At 41.3% G+C, this 21,105-nt stretch overlaps 1 long non-coding RNA gene across 1 annotated transcript; it reads right to left on the minus strand.

The window, feature by feature from the left end:
* Positions 1-18,655: 18,655 nt before the first annotated feature.
* On the minus strand, positions 18,656-19,041 carry LOC146172499 (uncharacterized). The gene is made up of 3 exons (XR_014702513.1): positions 19,005-19,041; positions 18,788-18,885; positions 18,656-18,705 (listed from the first exon to the last, which is right to left on the minus strand). It is a non-coding gene; the product is annotated as an uncharacterized LOC146172499 (long non-coding RNA).
* Positions 19,042-21,105: the final 2,064 nt, after the last annotated feature.

The following is a 21,105-nucleotide window of genomic DNA, read 5'->3' on the forward strand; positions in this document are numbered from 1 at the left end:
TTATGGGCGAGAAAATTTTTATTCACGTCTGCACTGTAGAGCAGACTACAGACGGCGATGAGTAAATATTGATTGTGAATGCGTTTCCCACGTTAGCGAAAACGTAGGAAGTTTATCTCGAGAAAAGTCAGCTATGTGACTATATTGTCGTATATAATATGTTTCAACACTGCGGAAGTATTATCAGTACTCTGAAATAAAGCTGCTCACTCGTTGATCATCGTTTTGGCCTGTAGCGTGAGATCTATATACGGTTTTGTTTTTATTATTACGACGTTACTAAAGCAAATCTTGCAGTAGAAGAATAAGCTATAGTCCGAAGGAGATGTTTCTTCAAAGGCACGAACGCTAGCAGTCTCAAAAGCGCATACATGCTGCGCGCGCTGCACGCGAAATAACCGGCTCGCTGGCTCGGAAGGAAGGTGAAATCCAAGCTTGTACTAAATCGTGCTTTATTTAGGTTCTTATTAAATGGTTGTGCTTCATTTATATTTGGTTTGCATTTACGAAACCTGTGACGCGAATAGGGTGCTCCGTGCGAGTAGTGTCAGTCGAGCCATTACTAGGATCTCTTTTGTATTGCACTTCCAAAATATTTTTGCTATGAATAATAATAATGTTGGTTCATTTATTGGCAAATTTGCGGAAATCTGTAAGCGCGGCTCAGCCAAGCATGTTTTCCACCCCTCCTCCCCAAAGAAAAAAAAAAGGCCTCGTTCCTAGATATTTTCTTGGTCGTAGGGCACATTCACACATCATTGTCGATCGCAGACGTCGCACGCTGGATATCTGTTAATTTGGTTGCTTTCAGAGCACTCGCAAAACAGGGAAAGAGCACAGAAAATCGGCAAAGCAAGACACGCGCGGAGCGAAGAGCAGGATAGTCCTCCACCCCCTTCACATGGTGTTGAACCTTTGTACTCTTTTGATGCCTCTCTAAGATGTCTTTGTCAACTGTCAAACATTTTTGAGTTTATGGAGAAGGGGAAAATTGGCCCTTTTCATTTCCACAACGAACGCGAGACTTCTCAGAATGCTGTCATGCGGTTGGAAAACAGGTCTTGTGGAAACGCTTCCAATGAAATCTGCAAAGTTCCACACGTCAGTCTCGTCTTTTGGCGCTTCGCCTACTATTGCGGCTACCCATGACACAATGCTACTTAGTACCTCCGTTTCGCATGAGCGGAAGCGTTTTTGTATCGTCAAATAACCGCCAGGCGCAACTCGATCGCCGCACGTGCACAGGAAGCTAGCGGAGCGTCTGCTCCGCCGACGTCCCATCGTTTCACATTTCGCCACCATGCCAGAAATGCGGCGCTGCCATCGCGCGGCGAAACTTGAGTTTGGGTTCCCTATCATACTTGACCTGTTCTCATGCGGATTTGCACAAATATGTGGTTCTGGGGTAGAAGCTTTCAATTTTCATTATTCATTTTTAAGTGCCGTAGCATGGTGGTGGTAGCATTTTTTGGTCTTTTTTTCCATGGAGCTACCTTCACGGCAACATCTATTTGGAGCTGGAGCACACCTGCTGCCGTATCACAGTCTCGAATGGAAACTGTGTCCATGAAGATTGCAGAATTTATATGGGCATGAAAAATAAAATTAAACTATGAATCATGACCGAAACCTCTGTCATCTTTATTTTCTTTGCGCAGTCCAAGGCAGCTGCTGCACCAAATTCTTGTCGGCCGACAAGCCCCCCGAGAACCAATGCAGCCAATTCTGACATTATGCAGCCCTCAGTTGAAACCTAGCAGCTAATGGTTCCAGTAGATGCTGGTCCCAGTGGTGGCTGGTCCCCGTGGCTGCTGGTCCCAGTAGCTGCTTGGAATATGCTAATAAACCAGCACTGCTAGAAAAATCAGAATTCCAGCAGGATACCAGCAGAAAATTTTCACCTGGGATGCCTTGTAACAATTGGTGTAACCAGTGAGGTTGCATGTAAAATGAGCGCCAGACTGTGCTGGCAGCCATCGGCCCATTTCTGTCATTGTTGGACTGTCATTGCCCTAATTAATAAGCTCTGAAAAATAAGCTGAACTCCAATTCAACACTTATACAGGGCAGGATCACCTCGATAGAAGAGAAATGGTTTACTTACCGAAGAGTAGCATGTCGTAGGCCTTGTAGAAGTCACTTCATATTTTTGAGTCTTACAAGAAGTTGTGATCCCAAGGAGCAATGGCCGATGGCCTGTCATTGGACACGTCTTGGAATCCTCTCGGTGGCCATCACACTTGGCCAATGCTATGCATTTTATAGCAAATAGCTTGGATACCATGCAGAAAGCAACTATATAGCAAAATCATCAGTGACTTAGCACAGCAACTCTTTGACCACCATGCATGATCCCACAATTCACAAAATAGGTCACACACTCATGCCATATATAAGCTGCCAGGGACTATACCTGCCTGCATTCGTTTTTATTTAGCCGCCAGTTTCGCGCACGTTCTTATAACATGGAGGTGCTAATCATGCCAATCTAGCCATGCTTGCTTCAGTTCATGCGCGCAAAGCTAGCGAACAAAGCTGGTGAAAGAAATAGCTTTAATAAAAATTCAGTTATAGATTAAAATCACCTCCATATAAGCTAATATGGCGGTGAACTAAAACAACATATTTTACGCGGACTACACATGATAACTTGCGCATGTGAAGTTACCCTAAAATTTGCTTCGAGAATTTGTATATGTTCGCCTAGGCATGCCGCACATCTCTCATTATGGCTGGAGCTGTTAGATGTACAGTGTTCTTCAACTTTATCATACCCCTTTTGAAACATTCTCCCGCCTCAGCCATAGGCTCATTTGCACTGAAGCTGGGCACAAAGCTTGCATGTTGTTTTCTTTACGAGGTAAGTTTGACGATGGGGCTTACTTGGTTTGGCCGCGCATGGTGAAAAACCACAGCCATCTACGACGACATTGATAAGCAAAAAATGCCAGCACAGTTTTCAGCAAAAGGTAGCTGTGGCGTTATCTGGCATAGCAGGAGAAAAACACTGCTATTCGAAAGCGCCAAGGCAAGTATGACACGTTCCTGTAATAGTGCAAGATGGCGCCACCACTCGGTATAAAATTGGCATTTGCGTATTTTGCTCCTCAGTCTTGTATAGATGGTTCCGGTGTTTCATCATGAACGGCCAAACCAAGTAAGCACCATGGTCAAACTTAACACATAAAGAACGCGACAACAATGTGCAAACTTTCAGTGCAGTCTCAACGGAAATGAGCCTTTTCTTGAGGCGACAATTTCTAAAAACGGGTGCTATAAAGTTGCAGAACACTGTATATGGTAAACCTAAAATTTACAATTAGGGGCAGTTTTGGATGCCGAACCTTTCTTATTTCCTGTAGCTCTGGGTTGGTAGAGTTTGCAACTGCCACTTCGGCAGGTACGCGGATTGACATTCTAAATTGCTAATGCTCTAAAGAAAGTGGTCTTGGTGGGAACATAAAATCTTTTGCTCCACAAAGGGTTCATTCAGTTGAAAAACTCACTTCTTCGGGCTGAAATTTCGCCTATAGACGGCGTACGTGGCATACGACAGACTATCTGTAATTATCAGTTCAAGTGTGGTCAATGCGCCCAGTTGTTTGATCACAAATAGAACGCTGCGCGTCGGCTGCATTTTCTACTATCGGGGTTGTTTTGCGTCACCGATATTGCATCATTGCATTTTGCATTGCATATTCCATTTTGCGTCACCTTGTACATCATGGAAACGTGACATTGAAGGTCGTTGCTATCTGTGCAATGAATTTTGGCTTGAATAAACGAGTTGTTCAAGCAAGGTGTATAGCACTTTGCGGCTGTTATTTGGCACTGAAACTATTGACCGGTACGAGTTAGCAGGTAATGAATAATGTCACAAAGAGCAGCTAGAAAACATTTACGTGCGCGTCTGTTCGTAAATATAATATGCACTGGGCCCACGTGCCTCCCAATACGCCGCTGGCCATTTCTGTTCTTAGCTTTATCTTGTCTTTTTTGCATTCTGTTTCTCCTAAAAGATGCAGTCGTTGATTGGTTTCGGTGTTCAAAGATATTCATTTTTTGCCACTTGTGCATGTGTTGTTTTGCAGGTGCAACAGCCGGGCTTTTTGATACGTTGGCGGCATGCGTTGCAAGTGCCACCACAAGACATGTTCGCAGGCGATTAGGACGGCTGCCGCACAGCTAGGCTTCGTGCCTTTGCAACGTCAAGAAGTGTATGATTAATGCAACTTGTTTGGATTGAATCACATGGCTGAAATAAAAAATGCACGAAATCAGTGCACTACTTAAGTGTGGTATATTTTGCAGTACACAATCATCTGTCATATACCAGGCAATGTTCCTGTTGGATTTGCTGATATTCAAGCTTATGAATTGTAAAACTACATGAACAGATTATTTATGCCTCCCATTCATGCAAGCAAGCCAACAACAAAGTCAGCTTGCACTACTTACATAGTGGAAAACTCATGCATTTTTTGGAAGCCTGTTCCAAGAGTACCTACTACGTTTCTTTGCAGGAAGCTTGCAGCATCGCTATCAATTGCTACAGTTTCTCATCAGCAACTGGCTGTTACTGAAAACAGGTGCTAGGAAGAAGCTAAAATACATATTGGCCAACTTGATGGCCGTACAATGAAAGAAAATTCTTGGATTCAACATGGTGTCCGCGTCTGTGTTATCACGGTTCATGACCTTACCAATTATTGTCCATACTTTGCATCCCTTGGCATGTCGAATGCTAGGCTTGTCACATCCAAGCACCAATTTGTAGTGTCCAGCATTCTGCTAATTATGGAAGCATTGGCCATTGATGATTTACCATGCTTGGTCCAATAAAATTCTGCTACTTTGAATGCCGTTTAGTCCGTCTGATAAAATGCTGAAAAATTGTTCATAATGACATCTACGTTTAAATTATGGTAACAGATAATAAGCGCAGGATTCTAGCTGCACAGTGCATTTATAAACATTTTCCGCACCGAACTTGCCGTTAATCACCTAAAAGGCAGACCATTCTACTTTTCTACAAGATCGTCATTGCAGTCTATGAATTTTTGCAGATGCTGGGCACTTTTTGTATGTCCATGTTATGCAGCTTGCCGCCATGCATCCCAAAACACAGTTGCCATGACTTTGCTGGCAGACTTTGTTCGCTTGAATTTTTGTGACTTGGATGGAGAAAAAGGCCGCCACTCATGTTATTCTTGGTCTCAGGTGTGAAGGTTTCATCGCCCGTAGTAACGATGGAATCGAAAAAGGTGTCCTTTAAATTTCATCTCCATCACGCTGAAGTAACTCCCGGGAGTCAATGGATTGTCCGTGGATGTCGCCTGTGAGCATTCGCGGAAGATGCCGCCGGAGTCCAAAACCTACCGGCCTGCAACTAAGGCGAAAGTCCCACCTTCCGGGTCTAACCCCCAAAGAGGGGGATAATCACTCTTTTGGACGAATAAGAGTTCTCTCTCTCTGTCTTGCGCACACACTTGCCGATATTTCAACTTTGCTGTCAAAATTCTACGAGTACATATTGCTGCTAGAAATGCCAGAAATTATTATGAAGTGTTCGTTGAATGTTATCCTCTGATCTTGCCGCATCATTTCTTCGGCTGCGGGAGAATGTCAATTTTAATGAGATAATTGTATCTCATTAAAATTGACATTCTCCCGCATCGTTGTCATGAATGTCATATGCTCGTTTCATATGACTTTTGGTGTTGATTGCTTATTACAACCAGAAAATAATCTCCCTTTATTGCTTGGCATTTTACTGTCTGGATAACCCGAGCAGTGTTTCCCTAGCTTTAAGTCACAATTTATTCAGCCATCTTTCACTTTCGTATCATAGTCTTCGTTTATCTCTGTGTACACGTTAACAATAGCCTAGTGGGAATTGCCTAGTTATCCTTGCTATTCGATTCTGCTTCTCTCTCCCTTCTCAGACATATTTCATGGTTGGCAGGGCCCTTACACGCACCACCACATGAAAATGTACCTGAGTTGCAAACTGTGATCACTTCCATGTTCCCAAAGGGGTTTTAATGTGTAGGTACAAGATTCGCGCAACTGTGCACCTTTTATATGTTCAAATAAAATTGGTTGCCAGCGTTCTGTGGGTAGCTGTTTTCATGCACCGAGGCCTTGTGCATCAGACATTAAGTATATCACAAATAATTAGTTATGCCACTTCCTACACAAAATAATGGAGCTTTGGCTCATAAGCATCTGCAATATATGAAGGACAAGCCATGACAATGGATTGACTCACGGCTGCTAAACCCAAGAACATGGCTTCAACCCTGGCCACAGTGGCCACTATTCAGTACAGGTGAATAGCAAGGCAGTCATGTATAATCTGATATCAGTGCAGAATAAATAATCTCAGATGGTCAGAGGTTTTGCTGTCCTCTACTGTGGCATTTCAACATGGAACACAAGAAAAAGAACCACAAGGGACAGTGCCAGCCCCGAACACTTCTTTTCCTTGTGTTCCTGTGTTTTCATTGGTCCAGAATGTTACTCCTAAGTCACCTAGATTTGAAGTATAATTTTTGAATGTGCACTTTAAACGTTATCCCGTATAAAGTATATGGGTTCCATTAAATTTTGTACTGGTAATATTTTCTGCTGCGTCAGAATGCTGCCTCTGCAACTCACCACAGCTTTGGTAGGGCTGAAGGGAACTACTGGAGTGGAGTATTGCTACATTTCCAGCTTTACTTGCGCTGTGGCTACTGAACTGTGCTTCTCCTACTAATATAGCATGATGTCATTGAGTGACAACAGGGCTTTTTAAAGGAAACAAATCTGGAACACTGCTCATGTTGCCTTTAATAATAACATAGCAGACTGTTTTTTGTACTGCCAGTGAATGTAGGCCTTGCTACAACTGGATTGGCCACAAGCTGCAGGCAGGTCTCGAGATGTGCCTCCATTTCTATGACGAAATGAGGGAAAAGATCTCATTATCATGCAATACAATATCTTAATATAGACATCAAAGTTTGGCTTCTACGTTTTCTTCAAAACAATGCATTAGATATTTTCTCATATTGGCTGCCCTCTGCAACAAAATAAATCATTTTTGAAATTTTTGGTGCCGTTTTTGGTTGTTTTTTATTTAAATGATGATGGCAACTTGTAATTGGTGGTTAGGCCACGTTAAGCAGGGAAAGAAACGGCATTAAAACTGCTAGTAATCGGTCTGTTGCCACTGCAGCTCTTGAAGCAGGCTTAATGAATTAAAACCTGCATATTACCAATACTAGTTTTTTTTTACCTTGCTGCGTATCGCATCCACCGTTTATTAATGAAACTGAAACAAAAAAGCATCAATAGTGAATTAAAGTTATAAATTATTTATTGGGTGTAGGCAGCATTTGACAAAAAAAAATTCAGCAGACACCTTTGAATGGCTACATGTACAAATGTAAAAGCTGGCTCACATGATGTGCTTTCGTAAAGGACTTTATTTTTCTCCTTTGGCACACGCCACCACACTGTTGTAACACAATATACCCTGTATTCTTTGATTCTCTGACTGTGCCCTTTCACTCCTCCTCATTTGATGGTGCCTGCTGTGCACCATCACATGGCATGGTGCGACAAGGGGAATATTGTGCCCGAAGACAGGTTTATATGTGGTAACTTCCACTCCATACCTCAAACTAGAATTTAACTTGATTAGTAGATGCATGCTAAATGAAAGGCAAAGTGGTATCAAAGCACCCGATATATGGTTGCCAGAACAAGCCAGTCAACCTATCAAACATTACAACACATGCAAAAACTGCAACCTATTACTCGACAAGTGTTTTTTAGTTGGCAAAAGTAGGACCAAGACATCCATGAAATTATTTAAGTGGAAAAGATTGCCAAAATAGGAAATGTTTGTGTAAGCTCTCCTTCTTTCAGACTCAAAAAAACTGGCTACCTTGTTCGCATAGATTATCAGATGCTTTTGGATGACACGGCAATGATGCATGAAGAATTTGTGCATTTTTTTCTAATAAAGTTGTTGGAAGTTAACGCTGTGTGTGTCTACTCGTTCTTAGTCCCTTGTCTGTGCTATTGCTCTGAAGCTGCCTGACATACTTGGTGAATAAAACTGCAGCCGATGTTGCCAAATGGTAAGCTGGCTAAGTTAGGCAAATGCCAAAGTGCTAAAGTATGATGCCAAATGCTAACTTGACCAAATGCAAAGTGATGTGAAAGCATATAGCTATAAATTTTGCTCTCAGTTTCAGTCTAGGGTGTTAAGGGAAGGGCTAAGGTAAATATTGGTGTACAGTCAAACCTAAATATACTGACATCCTACTTGCAGTCGAAAATTTGTAAATCGCAAGTTTCGTTATGCTAGAGTTCCCATGTTGTAGCTGCTCAAATAAAGTAACAGGTTAGTCGAACACTAACAGTAGATAAAAACTTGTATATTGTGAATTCGGGAATTAAGCAGGAATTTATAGCAGTAATAGCGCTAATAAAGGTACTAGATACTGCTTTGTGCATCAGGAGTATAATGGGTAATAATAGAGGATAAGAATAAATGGACATCAATGCATAATTTTTTTTTCAGGCAAGCAAAGAGCGAGCATATCATTCGTGTCAGCACGGCTACCTTTGTGCGGCAGTCTTAAGTTCAGGTCTCACGTATGTGTAGCAAATATACACTTGTTATGAACTTGCCCTATACTTTTTCTGCCAGCAACAAAAAAAACGCTATTTGTTAGTGCAATCCTCTGTTACGTGCTGTCGCAGTCTAGCATATTTATTGGCAGGGCACCATGACTGCACAATGAGAACTTCATGGTGTGCGTTAGCTCCAGTGGTGGGGTGAAGCTTTGCTGGTCTGGTTGCTCAGTGCCTTCCCTTTATCACATAGCGATTGGGGTGGGCGCTGTCGCCGCTGCCATAAAATCAATAGAGCGTGTGTAGCCGCAAACTCCTTTTGAAGTGAATGATGTTAAAAGCCTGTGTCATGACCATAGGCTTTTTTTGATGACCAAAGGGGTGGAAGCACGAAAAACTGTCGTAAAAAAAGAAGTATGCTTTTTCTCGTCTACTGAACACTCCCCTCAAACTTATGTCAAGGTTTGGAAAATGCAAAATGTGGTGTGTCTCGAATAGTTTTAGGTCTCATCCCACTGTCAAGGTGGCTGCTGATACAAGCATGCAATGCGCAAGGCATTCAATAAATTGAAAGCATGGCCTACGTTTACTTCGTTAAATTGCAAAAAAGCATATATGGTTTTCGATCGGGCAGAGATTGAAAATAAAAAATGCACTACGTCATGAATTTCGTTACACTGAGATTTGATATAGAGGTTCCATTACAATTGCTGACTTGGGGATAACATAACACGCCTTAAGAGATCAATGAGGTAACAGTGCTTGGACCCATTATGCTTGGATGGAAGTTGGTGAAGACGACAACATGCAATGCAGTGTGAGCAAAAGACAGTTAAGCACTGAGTGGTGTTCAGCTCTGGCAATAGCTACAAGGTTCTATGCTCACTTCCCACAGTAAATACAAGAATTGAAATCTCCTCTAATTTTTTGTGTGGTAGTTTTTCTGATCTTTGTAGGAACTTCATTGCTATAGACGTAAAAAGTCACTAATTTTTCTTCCTGATGTAAGGTTTACTGCAAGTGAAATGTACTGCATGTGCTTTGCTGGCTATGAACTATATATTTCAAAAAAGTATAATTCAGTCTGGCATGAGGCCAAAAAAAATTTGCAATGCCATATCATCGTGCAAAGAAAAAAGACTAATTCAAGTTAGAACATGACTAATGCCATTTCAAGACTTGAGCCTCAACTGCCAGAAGCAGCGGTTAATGAAGCCATAGGCATTTCTGAAGCGTTCTCTTTCAAACAATATCCATGTATGTGTTGCTTCAGTGGGTTTGCTTGCCATTTTCATTTCTTCCTTTCTCAGTCCTCTGCAGCAGCCAGCATGAAAAAGTTGCAATATAACCTGAATTTGTTCTTCGTTAGAGTGATGCCTTCAAAGTCCGTCATTTATATAAGTATACAAATACAGTATCCTCCCAACAGATGTATGCCAAATGCAATACATAGCATTCGCAGGAGGTAGCATTTACAGCAAGGATTAGTTCACGCCTGAATAAGCTACATTAAAACTTCTTTCTGTGTGAGTTGTTGCAGTTAGAGTGCAAACAACAAAGAACAACCACACAGAGTACTACTACAAAGGCCAAGCACACAACAAACCACTAGTGTTCTGTTGCATTACTCTCTGTGAGTGGTTGTTCTTTTGCAGTCTAGATTTGCGAGGAATAAGGCGTCTACTAAGTTTATTAATCTACCTAAACAGCCAAAATAATTTTTAAAAAGTTCTGGGCACCCTCAGCAGAATGCAGACCATTCAATCCAATTTAATTGCATTATTTTATTCACTTCCAATATCTCAACATTGTTTACCATGTGAAATCATTATTTACTCTGGTTTCAATGGTACCCATGCAGTAGCCTTTGTATGTTGGTCAGATTTCTATTTTGTTTTTACCTACTATTACACGACATCATAACACTGGACATTCAACAAAAATAATATAGGGGATAAAGAAACCGCACATTGGACATGCACTGCACTCATATGAGTCAGCCCCTGCATTTCCTTAGCATCAACACAAATGCTGACAAGGTCGGCGGAGATTCCACTACTCACTGAAGGCTCAGTGATTGTGGAGCTATTGTCCGCCAAGATGTAAACTTCTTTCAGCTTCCCAGAAGTAACTGACGATGATGTGAACGCCACTTCCTTAGCCAGCTCCTCTGCAGCATGTGCTGTCACAACGCACACCAACATTAGAGCTCAGTTCCCGGCATCACTAAACCGCATGCTCCTATGAGGACACTGTCTGCCACCAGCTCCCAAGTCCCTTCACAAGCACTGATCAATAGCCAATTAGATACCATACTGTGCATTCCGTCAACAGTGCAGCTACAATGTTTCTAGTAGTATGTGAACACAGATTCCTGATGAATACACATACATTGCAGAGCCATCTATGACCCATCCCACAAGCACACTGTAGAGCAGAAGGTACATGCATGATACAACACCAGCAACATTTTTATTTAGACACATACACTGTGGTGCCATCTGTATGCTTCATCCCCCAAGTTCAAAGCTAAGCAGAAAGCACAGGCACAACACAGCGCCATCGACAGCAGCGCTGCTCTAGAGCCTGCAGCTTCCACTCCACTGAGAGCAACTTGAGAAGGATTGAGTGACTATGTTTCACTGCTTTTGCACTGGATGAAAAGAAATGTTCAGATTTTCCCACCCGTTACTTGGAGATAATGGCGACTGCATTGCCAGTTATTGCTTGTGCGAGGAAATGTGCACACATTGATGACACAAGAACCATTCTGCTGCGTGTCAGTGCTACAGTAATTATGTAAAATGCATCAAGTTAGGAATAAAAACTAAGGAATAAAAACTAATTGTCACCCTTTGAAAAACAGCTGAGTGATCGCATAGTAGCAGCAAAAATAAAGGTTTTATTTATTGGTCAGAAAAAGCACTCCTGGAATAAAAAAAAGGCTACAAGAAGAAACTAATGTCTCAGGTTATGTACCAGCCTCATAATACTTAGTTGGCATATAATTAAGCCTGAATATAATGCACTGCAATGCAATCACATCTCTGAAGTAACAAAGTATTTTGGTTTTCACAACTTTGTGTCATAGAACGAATTTTTAGCTTCAGTGCACCAAGTGCATTACACCACACTTGCAACAAAGCAAATTTTGTTGATGGCTCGAAATGAAACTACAGGAAAACTGCCCCACGAGCTCCAATGGTCAAATGAGGCACATTCTCAAATGTTCACCGCAGAGCGTTTGTGAAGGTGAGCACTGACCGGAAGGCAGACAAAGAGCACATGGCCACTGTGAATGAGGATGGAATCAGAGCGCATCACCTGCTGGGGAGTACAGCTGAGGTCTGCAAATTTAGTGTTGAGGGAAACTGCCAAAGGCAGCAGGAGTGCCTGCACAACATGCAGTCAGCAAACATCAGAAGCAGTTGTTACCTTGCCTCAAAATGTGCCCCGAATGCTGCGTGCCGCCAGTTCCGAATGGAAACTGCAGTACAATTATTGCGGTTATTTATTCCCTTCATCATCATCATCATCATTGTCAGCCTGACTATACCCACTGCAGGGCGAAGGCCTCTCCCATATTTCTCCACTTAACCCGGTTCTTTGCTAGCTGCATCCACGTGACCCCTGCGAACTTCTTAACCTCATCCGCCCACCTAACTTTCTGCCGCCCCCTGCTACGCTTTTCTTCCTTTGAAATCCAGTTTGTTACCCTAAGCGACCATCGGTTATCCTCTCTTCGCACTACGTGTTCTGCCCATTCCCATTTCTTCTTCCTTATTTCCACTAGAATGTCGGTAACTTGAGTTATTTCTCTGACCCACTCTGCTCTCTTCCTATCTCTTAATGTTACCCCTACCATTTTTCGTTTCATAGCCCTCTGGGTTGTCCTCAACTTAAATAGAGCTCTCTTGGTTAGCCTCCACGTTTCATCATGGAAAATAGAGCGAAAGTACATGAAGGACGGAAGGAAGTAAGACACTGACAAGCGCTAACTCGCAACTGCAGGGTTTATTGCTGAAGCACACAATAAATACAGGTCACATACAGGTCACGTTCCAGCCCCATAGGTGAATACAGGTAAGATGCAACTGTTATATACTTTGCTATTTGGTGATACCGGTGAGCTGCTAGTCATAATCTGTGAGTGCTTGCCAAATGCGCTCCATCCCAATCTTATTCTTCTTGCTATTTCCTTTTCATGGTCTGGATCTGCGGTTACTGCCTGTCCTAAGTAGAGATATTCGCCTACTACTTCCAGTACTTTGCTACCTAATGTACACTTCTGTTCCTTCCCGAGGCTGTTGAACATTACCTTAGTCCTCTGCGTATTGATTTTCAAGCCTACCTTTCTACTTTTACTGTATAGGTCACCAATCATTATTTGCAGTTCATCCCCCGAGTTGCTTAGCAAGGCAATGTCATCAGAAAATCGCAGATTACTGAGGTATTCTCCATCTACCCTTATCCCTAACTGCTCCCATTTCAAGTCTCTGAGTACTTCCTCTAAGCAAGCTGTGAATAGTACTGGGGAGATTGTGTCTCCTCGCCTAACACCTTTCTTTATGGGAATTTTGTTACTTTCTCAGTGCAGAACTATGGTTGCTGTGCAGCCACTATATATATCTTCCAGCACCTTCACGTACGGCTCGTCTACCCCTTGATTTCGCAATGCCTGCATGACCGCCGAGGTTTCAACTGTTAATATTTATTCCCTTAAAGCTTGGTAAAAAAAGCAGGCGCCCAAATCTGCCTGTAGACCTCCCTTCTGACTCGGACACTGCGCACACGCCAGCCAAGGCGAGCATGCTCACATTTGCAGTACAAAGCAATGGTGTACAGCGTGAAGCACGCTTAACTTTATCTGCTGCACTGAAGGGCACTGTTCTTGCTCTCACTGACACAGAGAAAGTGAGGAGAGAAAGTCTGTATATCGAGTTGCGGGCCTTCGTTTCCTTCATCCCTTGTGGATGCTGTGGCAGTGGCAGCCAAACGTGCCATCCAATCAATAATATGATGGGGACTCACCCTTGAGAAGAGCAACAATGATAGTCAAATTAAAACTACAAGTGGTGTCGTAACAATCACTCAATTATTGTCCACTTACATCTTAGGTTTTTTTTTGTTATCGGTTTGTGAAATGTTATGAAGGTTTCTTTATATGTGAGAAGACAAATTTCGAAGTTGTAACATTTCAACGTTGCAAAATGCAGATTTGATATACTGCTAGCAGTAATGAGTCGCCATGCACACGTACCCACATGCAAAAAAGAACTCTGTAAATAACGAACTTGAAGTGCAGGATGATCTTAGAAAGAAACATGAGCACAGAATGCACGCAATATTCAATGTTTTCTGAGATGTCTTGTTCAATATTTTACTATTCTGAAGGCTTCAAACCCCCTTATGTTTGTTTCCTTAGTTTCTTTCCGGCTGTTTTAAAAGTAACACTTGTAAATATGCATCTGTACACCAAGCGTCCTAAACTGCTGCATCACCTGCATTGCAGTCCATACTGAATTTGCATTTTCACTCTACTCTTTCTACTGTCAATGCTTTACAGCATCAACTACCAAGTAGCCCACGTTTCCATATTTACAAAACATATGGTCAAATTCCTGTTTATTTTAGATGTACTATGTGCTTTGTTTTGTAAATAAAATTACATTATTTACATAACAAATATCTGCAGATGCAATGCAATACTGAAGTGGTAACGAAACTTGTCGACAGCCTTTCTTGGCTACCTGGACCAAGCATCCACAACTGTTTCCTTCCCCCAGATAGTTTAGCTGCACGACAGTGCACCTGACAGTCTAGTGCAGTGCTCTCTGTGCAGTCTTACCTTGTCCCTTATACAAATGGCTCAATCAATGGAAGCCTACAGTGACTACATGTGAATGACTCAGTCTTTGTTGTATCCCAGCTGTGGCAGCCGCTCTGATCGGGTCAAAAAGCAAGGTGCCTCTGTGCTCTGTGGCATCAGTTCTAGCGAAAAGATACTAGGTGGCTTCAATTTCAGGAGCCTTCCACGATGGCATCTCTCACAGCCTCAGTCACTTTGAGATGTTAAACCTCATAAAAGAGATAGCTAACGAATGAGATACTCATGGCTCAATCAATGGAAGCCTACAGTGACTACATGTGAATTACTCAATCTTTGTTGTATCCCAGCTGTGGCAGCCGCTTTGATCGGGTCAAAAAGCAAGGTGCCTCTGCGCTCTGTAGCATCAGTTCTAGCGAAAAGATACTAGATGGCTTCAATTTCAGGAGCCTTCCACGATGGCATCTCTCATAGCCTCAGTCACTTTGAGATGTTAAACCTCATAAAAGAGATAGCTAACGAATGAGATACTTGCGGTAATCAAGCAAACCGTTTCTACCTTCACTCTCTGACTGGAAATTGACAGTCATGTCAGACATTTTTCCCAACTTTACATTTGTCCCAAGTTACGAATATACAGTGCAGTCCATTTATAACGATACTGAAAAAGATGAAAAATTCTATCATTCTAACTGATTGTCATTGTATCTGAACTGGAAAAAAGAAAAACAAAAAACACACACCCACGTATTTTCTAATACAAGCAAACTTGCCTCCTTACCAGCAATGACTAAATTGAGTTGAACACTGCTATTAATCAGATAGAGTGCTAACTAGTTTATTACAGGATATATGAAGCCATAAAATAACTTAAGCATAGTTTAAAAAAAAGATGCAGATTGCCACTAATTTCAGCAACAGCTGAAGCCTGACAATAACTGTGAGCATTGCTTCCAAGACGTGAACTGGCTGCGTCTTTTTATGTGCACGAAGCTAATTAGCAATTGAATGAACTGCAGGACATCCCCTGCCTTGATAATTGGTAATATCATTCAGTGCAAATGCCTATATTTTTTGTGAGGCTTTCAACTTCTAAATCCTGACAGAAATGCTGATGAATCTGTCATTTCATTTCAGAGCTATCGCAGCGTTATTGTGGTCAGGCCATCTTTCAGACATACAATCGGCAGTGGCGATGCGGCGGCGCCCTTTGTACGGTGACTGGCAGTTCCCTAGAAAAAATTCTGATACAATAAACTGATGAAGAAGCTACCAGTTTTGTCTATTGCATTATGAAACGATACAACTAATATGCTCATAAAATTTCTTTTAGTTCTATTGTGAGCTATCAGTGCTATTTTTTCTATTAGGGTAATAGTGTATTTGTATTGGTATATAAGTTCTATGGTTTATCAGTTTCTATGTGTTGTATAGTTGTAATGCAATGACAAGAAACAAGCTTTCGGAAACAAGTGAAAAATGTATATTATCACAAAAGGCAATACATATATTTCAAATGACAAAGCTCACAATTTGTGAAGGAAAAGTTAAACAAATCTAAACACACACACATACACACACATATATATATACATATATAAAACAACACTAAAAGGCTTCTTTATCACATTTAACAACAGGTTTTTACATTAAAAGCAATGAAACCCTCAGGCGACTCGGCATTGCTTTGGCTTGAAGGTGGCCGAAAAATCTACCATAGAAAAATAAATAACTGCAATTAAAGCTATCATACCATAGGTGAAGGGACATACAAAATATGCAAAAATTGCCTCCCCTACTTAGCAAAAACCAAAAAAGTAAAACAAAAGGAGTCAGTGTCTAGAATAAGAGCAATGAAACCCATACCTGCTTTGGCTTGCAGGCGGCAAAAAAATCCGCTATAGGAAAATAACTAAATGAAAAAAAAAATCTATCTCACCATGGGTAAAGTGACATATAAAAGATATGCATAAATTGGCTCCCCTATCTGGCAGAAACCAAAAAACTAAAAGGCAAGGAGCCAGAGACTAGAATAAAAGCAATGAAACCCACAGCCCACTCGCACTTGCTTTGGCTTGCAGGCGGCCATAAAATCCGCTATATAGGAAAATAACTAAATGTAAAAAAAAGCTATCACACCATGGGTAAAGTTACATATAAAAGATATGCAAAAATTGGCTTCCCTATCTGGCAGGAAGCAAAAAACTAAAAGGCAAGGAGCCAGAGACTAGTATAAAAGCAATGAAACCCACAGCCCACTCACACTTGCTTTGGCTTGCAGGCGGCCAAAAAATCCACGACAGGAAAATAACTAAATGCAATTAAGGCTTTCACACCACACGTGAAGTAACATAAAATATGCAAAAGTTGTCTCCCCTATCTGGCAGAAACCAAAAAACTAATATTCAAGGAGCCAGTGACTAGAAATTCACAAGTAAACACATAACGCGATATCAAGTGGGCAGCAAAAATATCTTTTAGTTCAATAATGAAAATCGCAACCTAGACCCACAAGCAATAAAACAATTGCCATGAGAGAGTAGCTAAATGTAATTAACATCAACCACATCACATGGTTGAGCACAAAAAAAAAATGTTCAGGTAATCACTGAAAGTGATGAACATTAACCACACCATAGGTGGAGCGACAAAAAAAAATCATGTTTTCATTTTTTTTCTTTAAGACAAACCAAAAAGCAAATGAAACAGCCACTGACTAGTACCTTACGCTGCACTGTGCTGCTGTGCAGACTTCTTATGAGGCACACACAGGAATGAAAAAACAGCAAAATATTGCAGTCACAGCCAAGAACTAAAAGGTTCAAGGAACTTTTGAAACCATTAAAAATAACCAAAATAAACACAGCATAGGTGGATGTCTCTCACTGCTTGTCTGTGATAAGGGGCTTTGCAGCAGAAACGTCTGAAAGTTTCGAAGCAAGGTAGCGACCAAACATCTTTAGCCGCTTTTTTGCGTCTTCATCTGATGACCCCGACTTAACAAAATGATGAAAAAAACCTGGGCAGGAAAGCAGTACAGTTACAGGTATAATTTTTCATGATGCAAGTGAATGTTATTTCTGGGCTGTGCTGCAGTCATATGTAACAATGCTACAGAGGAAAACAACAGGCCTGAAAGAATGTTAAAAAGACTGCGCTGTATACTCTTGCATTTGTTGCAGGTCATTTCTTATATATATTTTACTTTGCAAATAAATGTGTCAGTATTGAATACAACAAAATCTGTGGCATACTCAAGCAGATACAACAGTAAAAGTTACGTCTCTCATAGCCTGAGTTGCTCTGGGACATTAAACCCCATAAACCAACCAAGAGCAATAAGTTGCGTATCCTTGTATTCACTAGCAGGCATGAGCCCCACTGTGGTGGCGCAGTGGTTAGGGATGCTCGACTTCTGTGCCCAAGCATGAGGGATTGAATCCCAGCACAGCGGCCACTTAGTGGTGGAGGCGAAAGAAAAGGCATCCGTGTGCTATGTGATGTCAGTGCACATTAAAGAACCCTAGGTGGTGAAAATTTCCAGAGCCCTCCACTATGGCACCTCTCATAGGCTGAGTTGCTTTGGGTCATAAACCAAACCAAATCAAACTGGCAGGCATGAATGACTGTGCACTTCCAAACAGTTTCAAATGTTGGAGAGCAGATGATGTGACAAAACGATGCACTTGTTTGTAGTTCAGCAAAAAATACTGAACATTTACAGAAAACCACAGTGCCTCCAATGAAAGGTGCTACATTCAATCTTATTAGCATCCCTCAGCTAAATAACAATTATATGTGCAAAAGGACACAAAGCCTATTTTGTAATTAAGAGTTTGATGAGGCTAATAAGCAACCCACCTTTCCATGATGTCAGCCTAGCTACAGCACTTTTATGAAGATATCTGCACATGCTGGAAAGTGCCACTAATACAGTAAAGGACCTATGTATTACTTTGGTAGTTTAAATTGCCATTGACATTTCATTTACTTTGTCTAATAAAATGATCAAGTAAGTGCAGTAAAATTGCTATACCTTTTAGTGCATCCAGTTTCTGTTTATCCAAAGGAGGCTTCGGTGGTGTTTTCGTCCTGTTAGATGGTTTCCCAGTCACGCTCCTATTGATAAGGCCAGCTGTTGAGAAGATTCGTGTAGCGGCATCTCTCACAAATGTGGAATCGTTTCTTGATCTCATTATTTCATTGAAGTCTGAAGTCGGCAAGCTTACATGCTGGCTTATGTAGACCTGGAAAAAGTTGCAGCCAACTTAGGAATACAAATTGCTGACACAAGGCTTGACACAAGTAAAATGCAACAGTGATGGTCACCTGGCCTTCACTTTCTTGAAAAAGTATTCGTTTGTTGTCCTCGCTGTTTCTCTGGCTTTGTGTAACTGCGACTTGAACACTTGGCGAAGGTGGTAGCTCTAACAGGTGAAAAAAAAATCAGATTGGAGGGAAATGAATTAGCAGCATGGTGCTTTGACCATCCACATGACTCAAAACCATTAGAGTAACATGCACCAATTTCAAAAATGCAAATCACCATGTCTGTCGGAGCACACGCTACTGGCATCCTCGGGTTTCACTTGCTTGATTTTCTGTGCAAATCCCTTTGGCTGCAGGCTGTCATGCCTCTGAGACACTAAGAAAAAAAACATAGTGAAGGTCCACTGACCATAGAAGTAGCCAAATAATGACTGTTACCTGTGACTGATTTTCATGCAAAACATTACTGAATCGAAATACCTTTTGATGAATAAACAATGCAGTTTTAACCAATAAGAAAAATGCAATGAACAAGTTATCTCCAAAAGCTACAGGTATGAAAAACGCAACCCATAAAGAACAGTAAGAAACCCAAACGTGAGTTGCCTAGTACCTTTTCCAAGTGCAGGACTCCTTGTTTCTTCCACATGCAGTGGCACACAATCTGACGGTGGGTGGGACGTTGGGTGGCTATCTGAGAGAAAAATAGTCACACAAAAAAGAGATGTTGCATCTACATTTGGTATTAAACATCAAAGTAATGGACAATTTTTATGTATTATGTGTCTAAACTCATGTAAGCTCTCAAGGGAGATTTCTCTCCTTTAGCAAAGCCAGTGCCTCAAGCATAACAAGCATACGTCATGAAAGGTCTTCACAGCTCAATACACCTACCGTTATTTCCTAAGTGCCTTAATAAATGTCCTTATCGTTGCATGACACCAGACTGCATCATAACACTAAGAGCAATATTGTGCTATGCATGCACTCTTGCCCAGTTTTCCATGCATAATGCTATGCTGACGCGTGTGTCAACTGTCTGCAGTTTATACTTAACTGTGAAAGTGCCCTACAATGCATTACATCATCCTTAAAACGCACATGAAAATTTTATTAGGTGCATATTTTGCACGAGAGCGTGCTGGGCTCATGCAAAAAAGCCGTTCCGGTACCGTAGAATTGTGGGGCAAAACCTGGCATCGTTCCAAATGTGACAGAAAATATATGCACGTGATTTCATATAAAAATTATTAGACCACCGTTATTGGTGCAAAGTTTAAGGTGATGTCATACCATTTCACTTCCTATTTAGCATCCATCTCCTAGTAAAGTTGGAGTCTAGTTTTGCAACAGGGATTCAACCCAATGATATGTGTACCTCGGATTATATTCTGTTAATTGTAGGTTTAGATATCCACTGTGAACTCAGACAGATGCTGCACCTTCCTTCCCCTAAAACCAACTTAAAGAATATTTTAAAAATTCTCTGAATTTCCAGGCAGAGCTGAGGAACACTGCACTTTGAGCATCCAGTTTTTTTTGTCTCACTAAAAGGCTTCGCGACTTGAGTGGTCGAGTCCGTAGGGGTTTTGTTAGAAAAGCAGTGAAAAAATTTGATCAGTGTATCTGCCCAATTTTACGTAGACTGATGATGGAAACCATGAGCAGCGAGCGACCTCAATGATTTCATGTCATTAGAAGTAATGTACTAAAAGCTAATACAAATCTCATCCACAGACACTAATTAGACATTTATTTAGTGCATAGTGGCATCCGTCTTAGTTTCCACACCCAAGGCTGTTATAGCACAGGAATGCAAGCCTCATCGACGAATGTTTTACTGGGCCGTGGTCACTGGTTCAACCAAGGAATTCAAAACACTGCAGCACCATCTTTTGGCAAGCACTAAAAGCACATCACATACTATGCAGAAGTTTTTTTTAACTACGGGTGTACTGGAGAGAGCGTAAAATAGAATAAAATAAGGCATGTACTCTTGAAGGATTATGCAGTTAAGAAAATCAGTGACACTTTGCTGACATGTGGCCATGTGGGCTACTACAGTGATAATTACATGTTGCAAGAGCCTTCTCTGGTTTCTGGAAGAGAACACTTTACATGATTTTCTATAGTATGCCTTATGACAAGTCTGCAAAAAAAAAAAGTTCACTTGAGTCCTTTTTATGAGATTTTCAGTGCCAAAATAAAATTATAGATTCTCGTTTCTTCGATATTGCAGTGCTCAATCTATAATGCATAAGGCAAGATTATTTTGTTTGCACCTTAATCTCATTACACATTTTGGTTAGTGTTGTGTCCCTCTGAAGGCATATCATGTCTACTCATAAGCTAAGCTTGACCATCCCCCTAATTTTCAT

Source organism: Amblyomma maculatum, unplaced genomic scaffold (genome assembly GCF_055883805.1).
Source record: "Amblyomma maculatum isolate TAMU_Amacu unplaced genomic scaffold, ASM5588380v1 scaffold_13, whole genome shotgun sequence".
Taxonomy (NCBI): Eukaryota; Metazoa; Arthropoda; class Arachnida; order Ixodida; family Ixodidae; genus Amblyomma; species Amblyomma maculatum.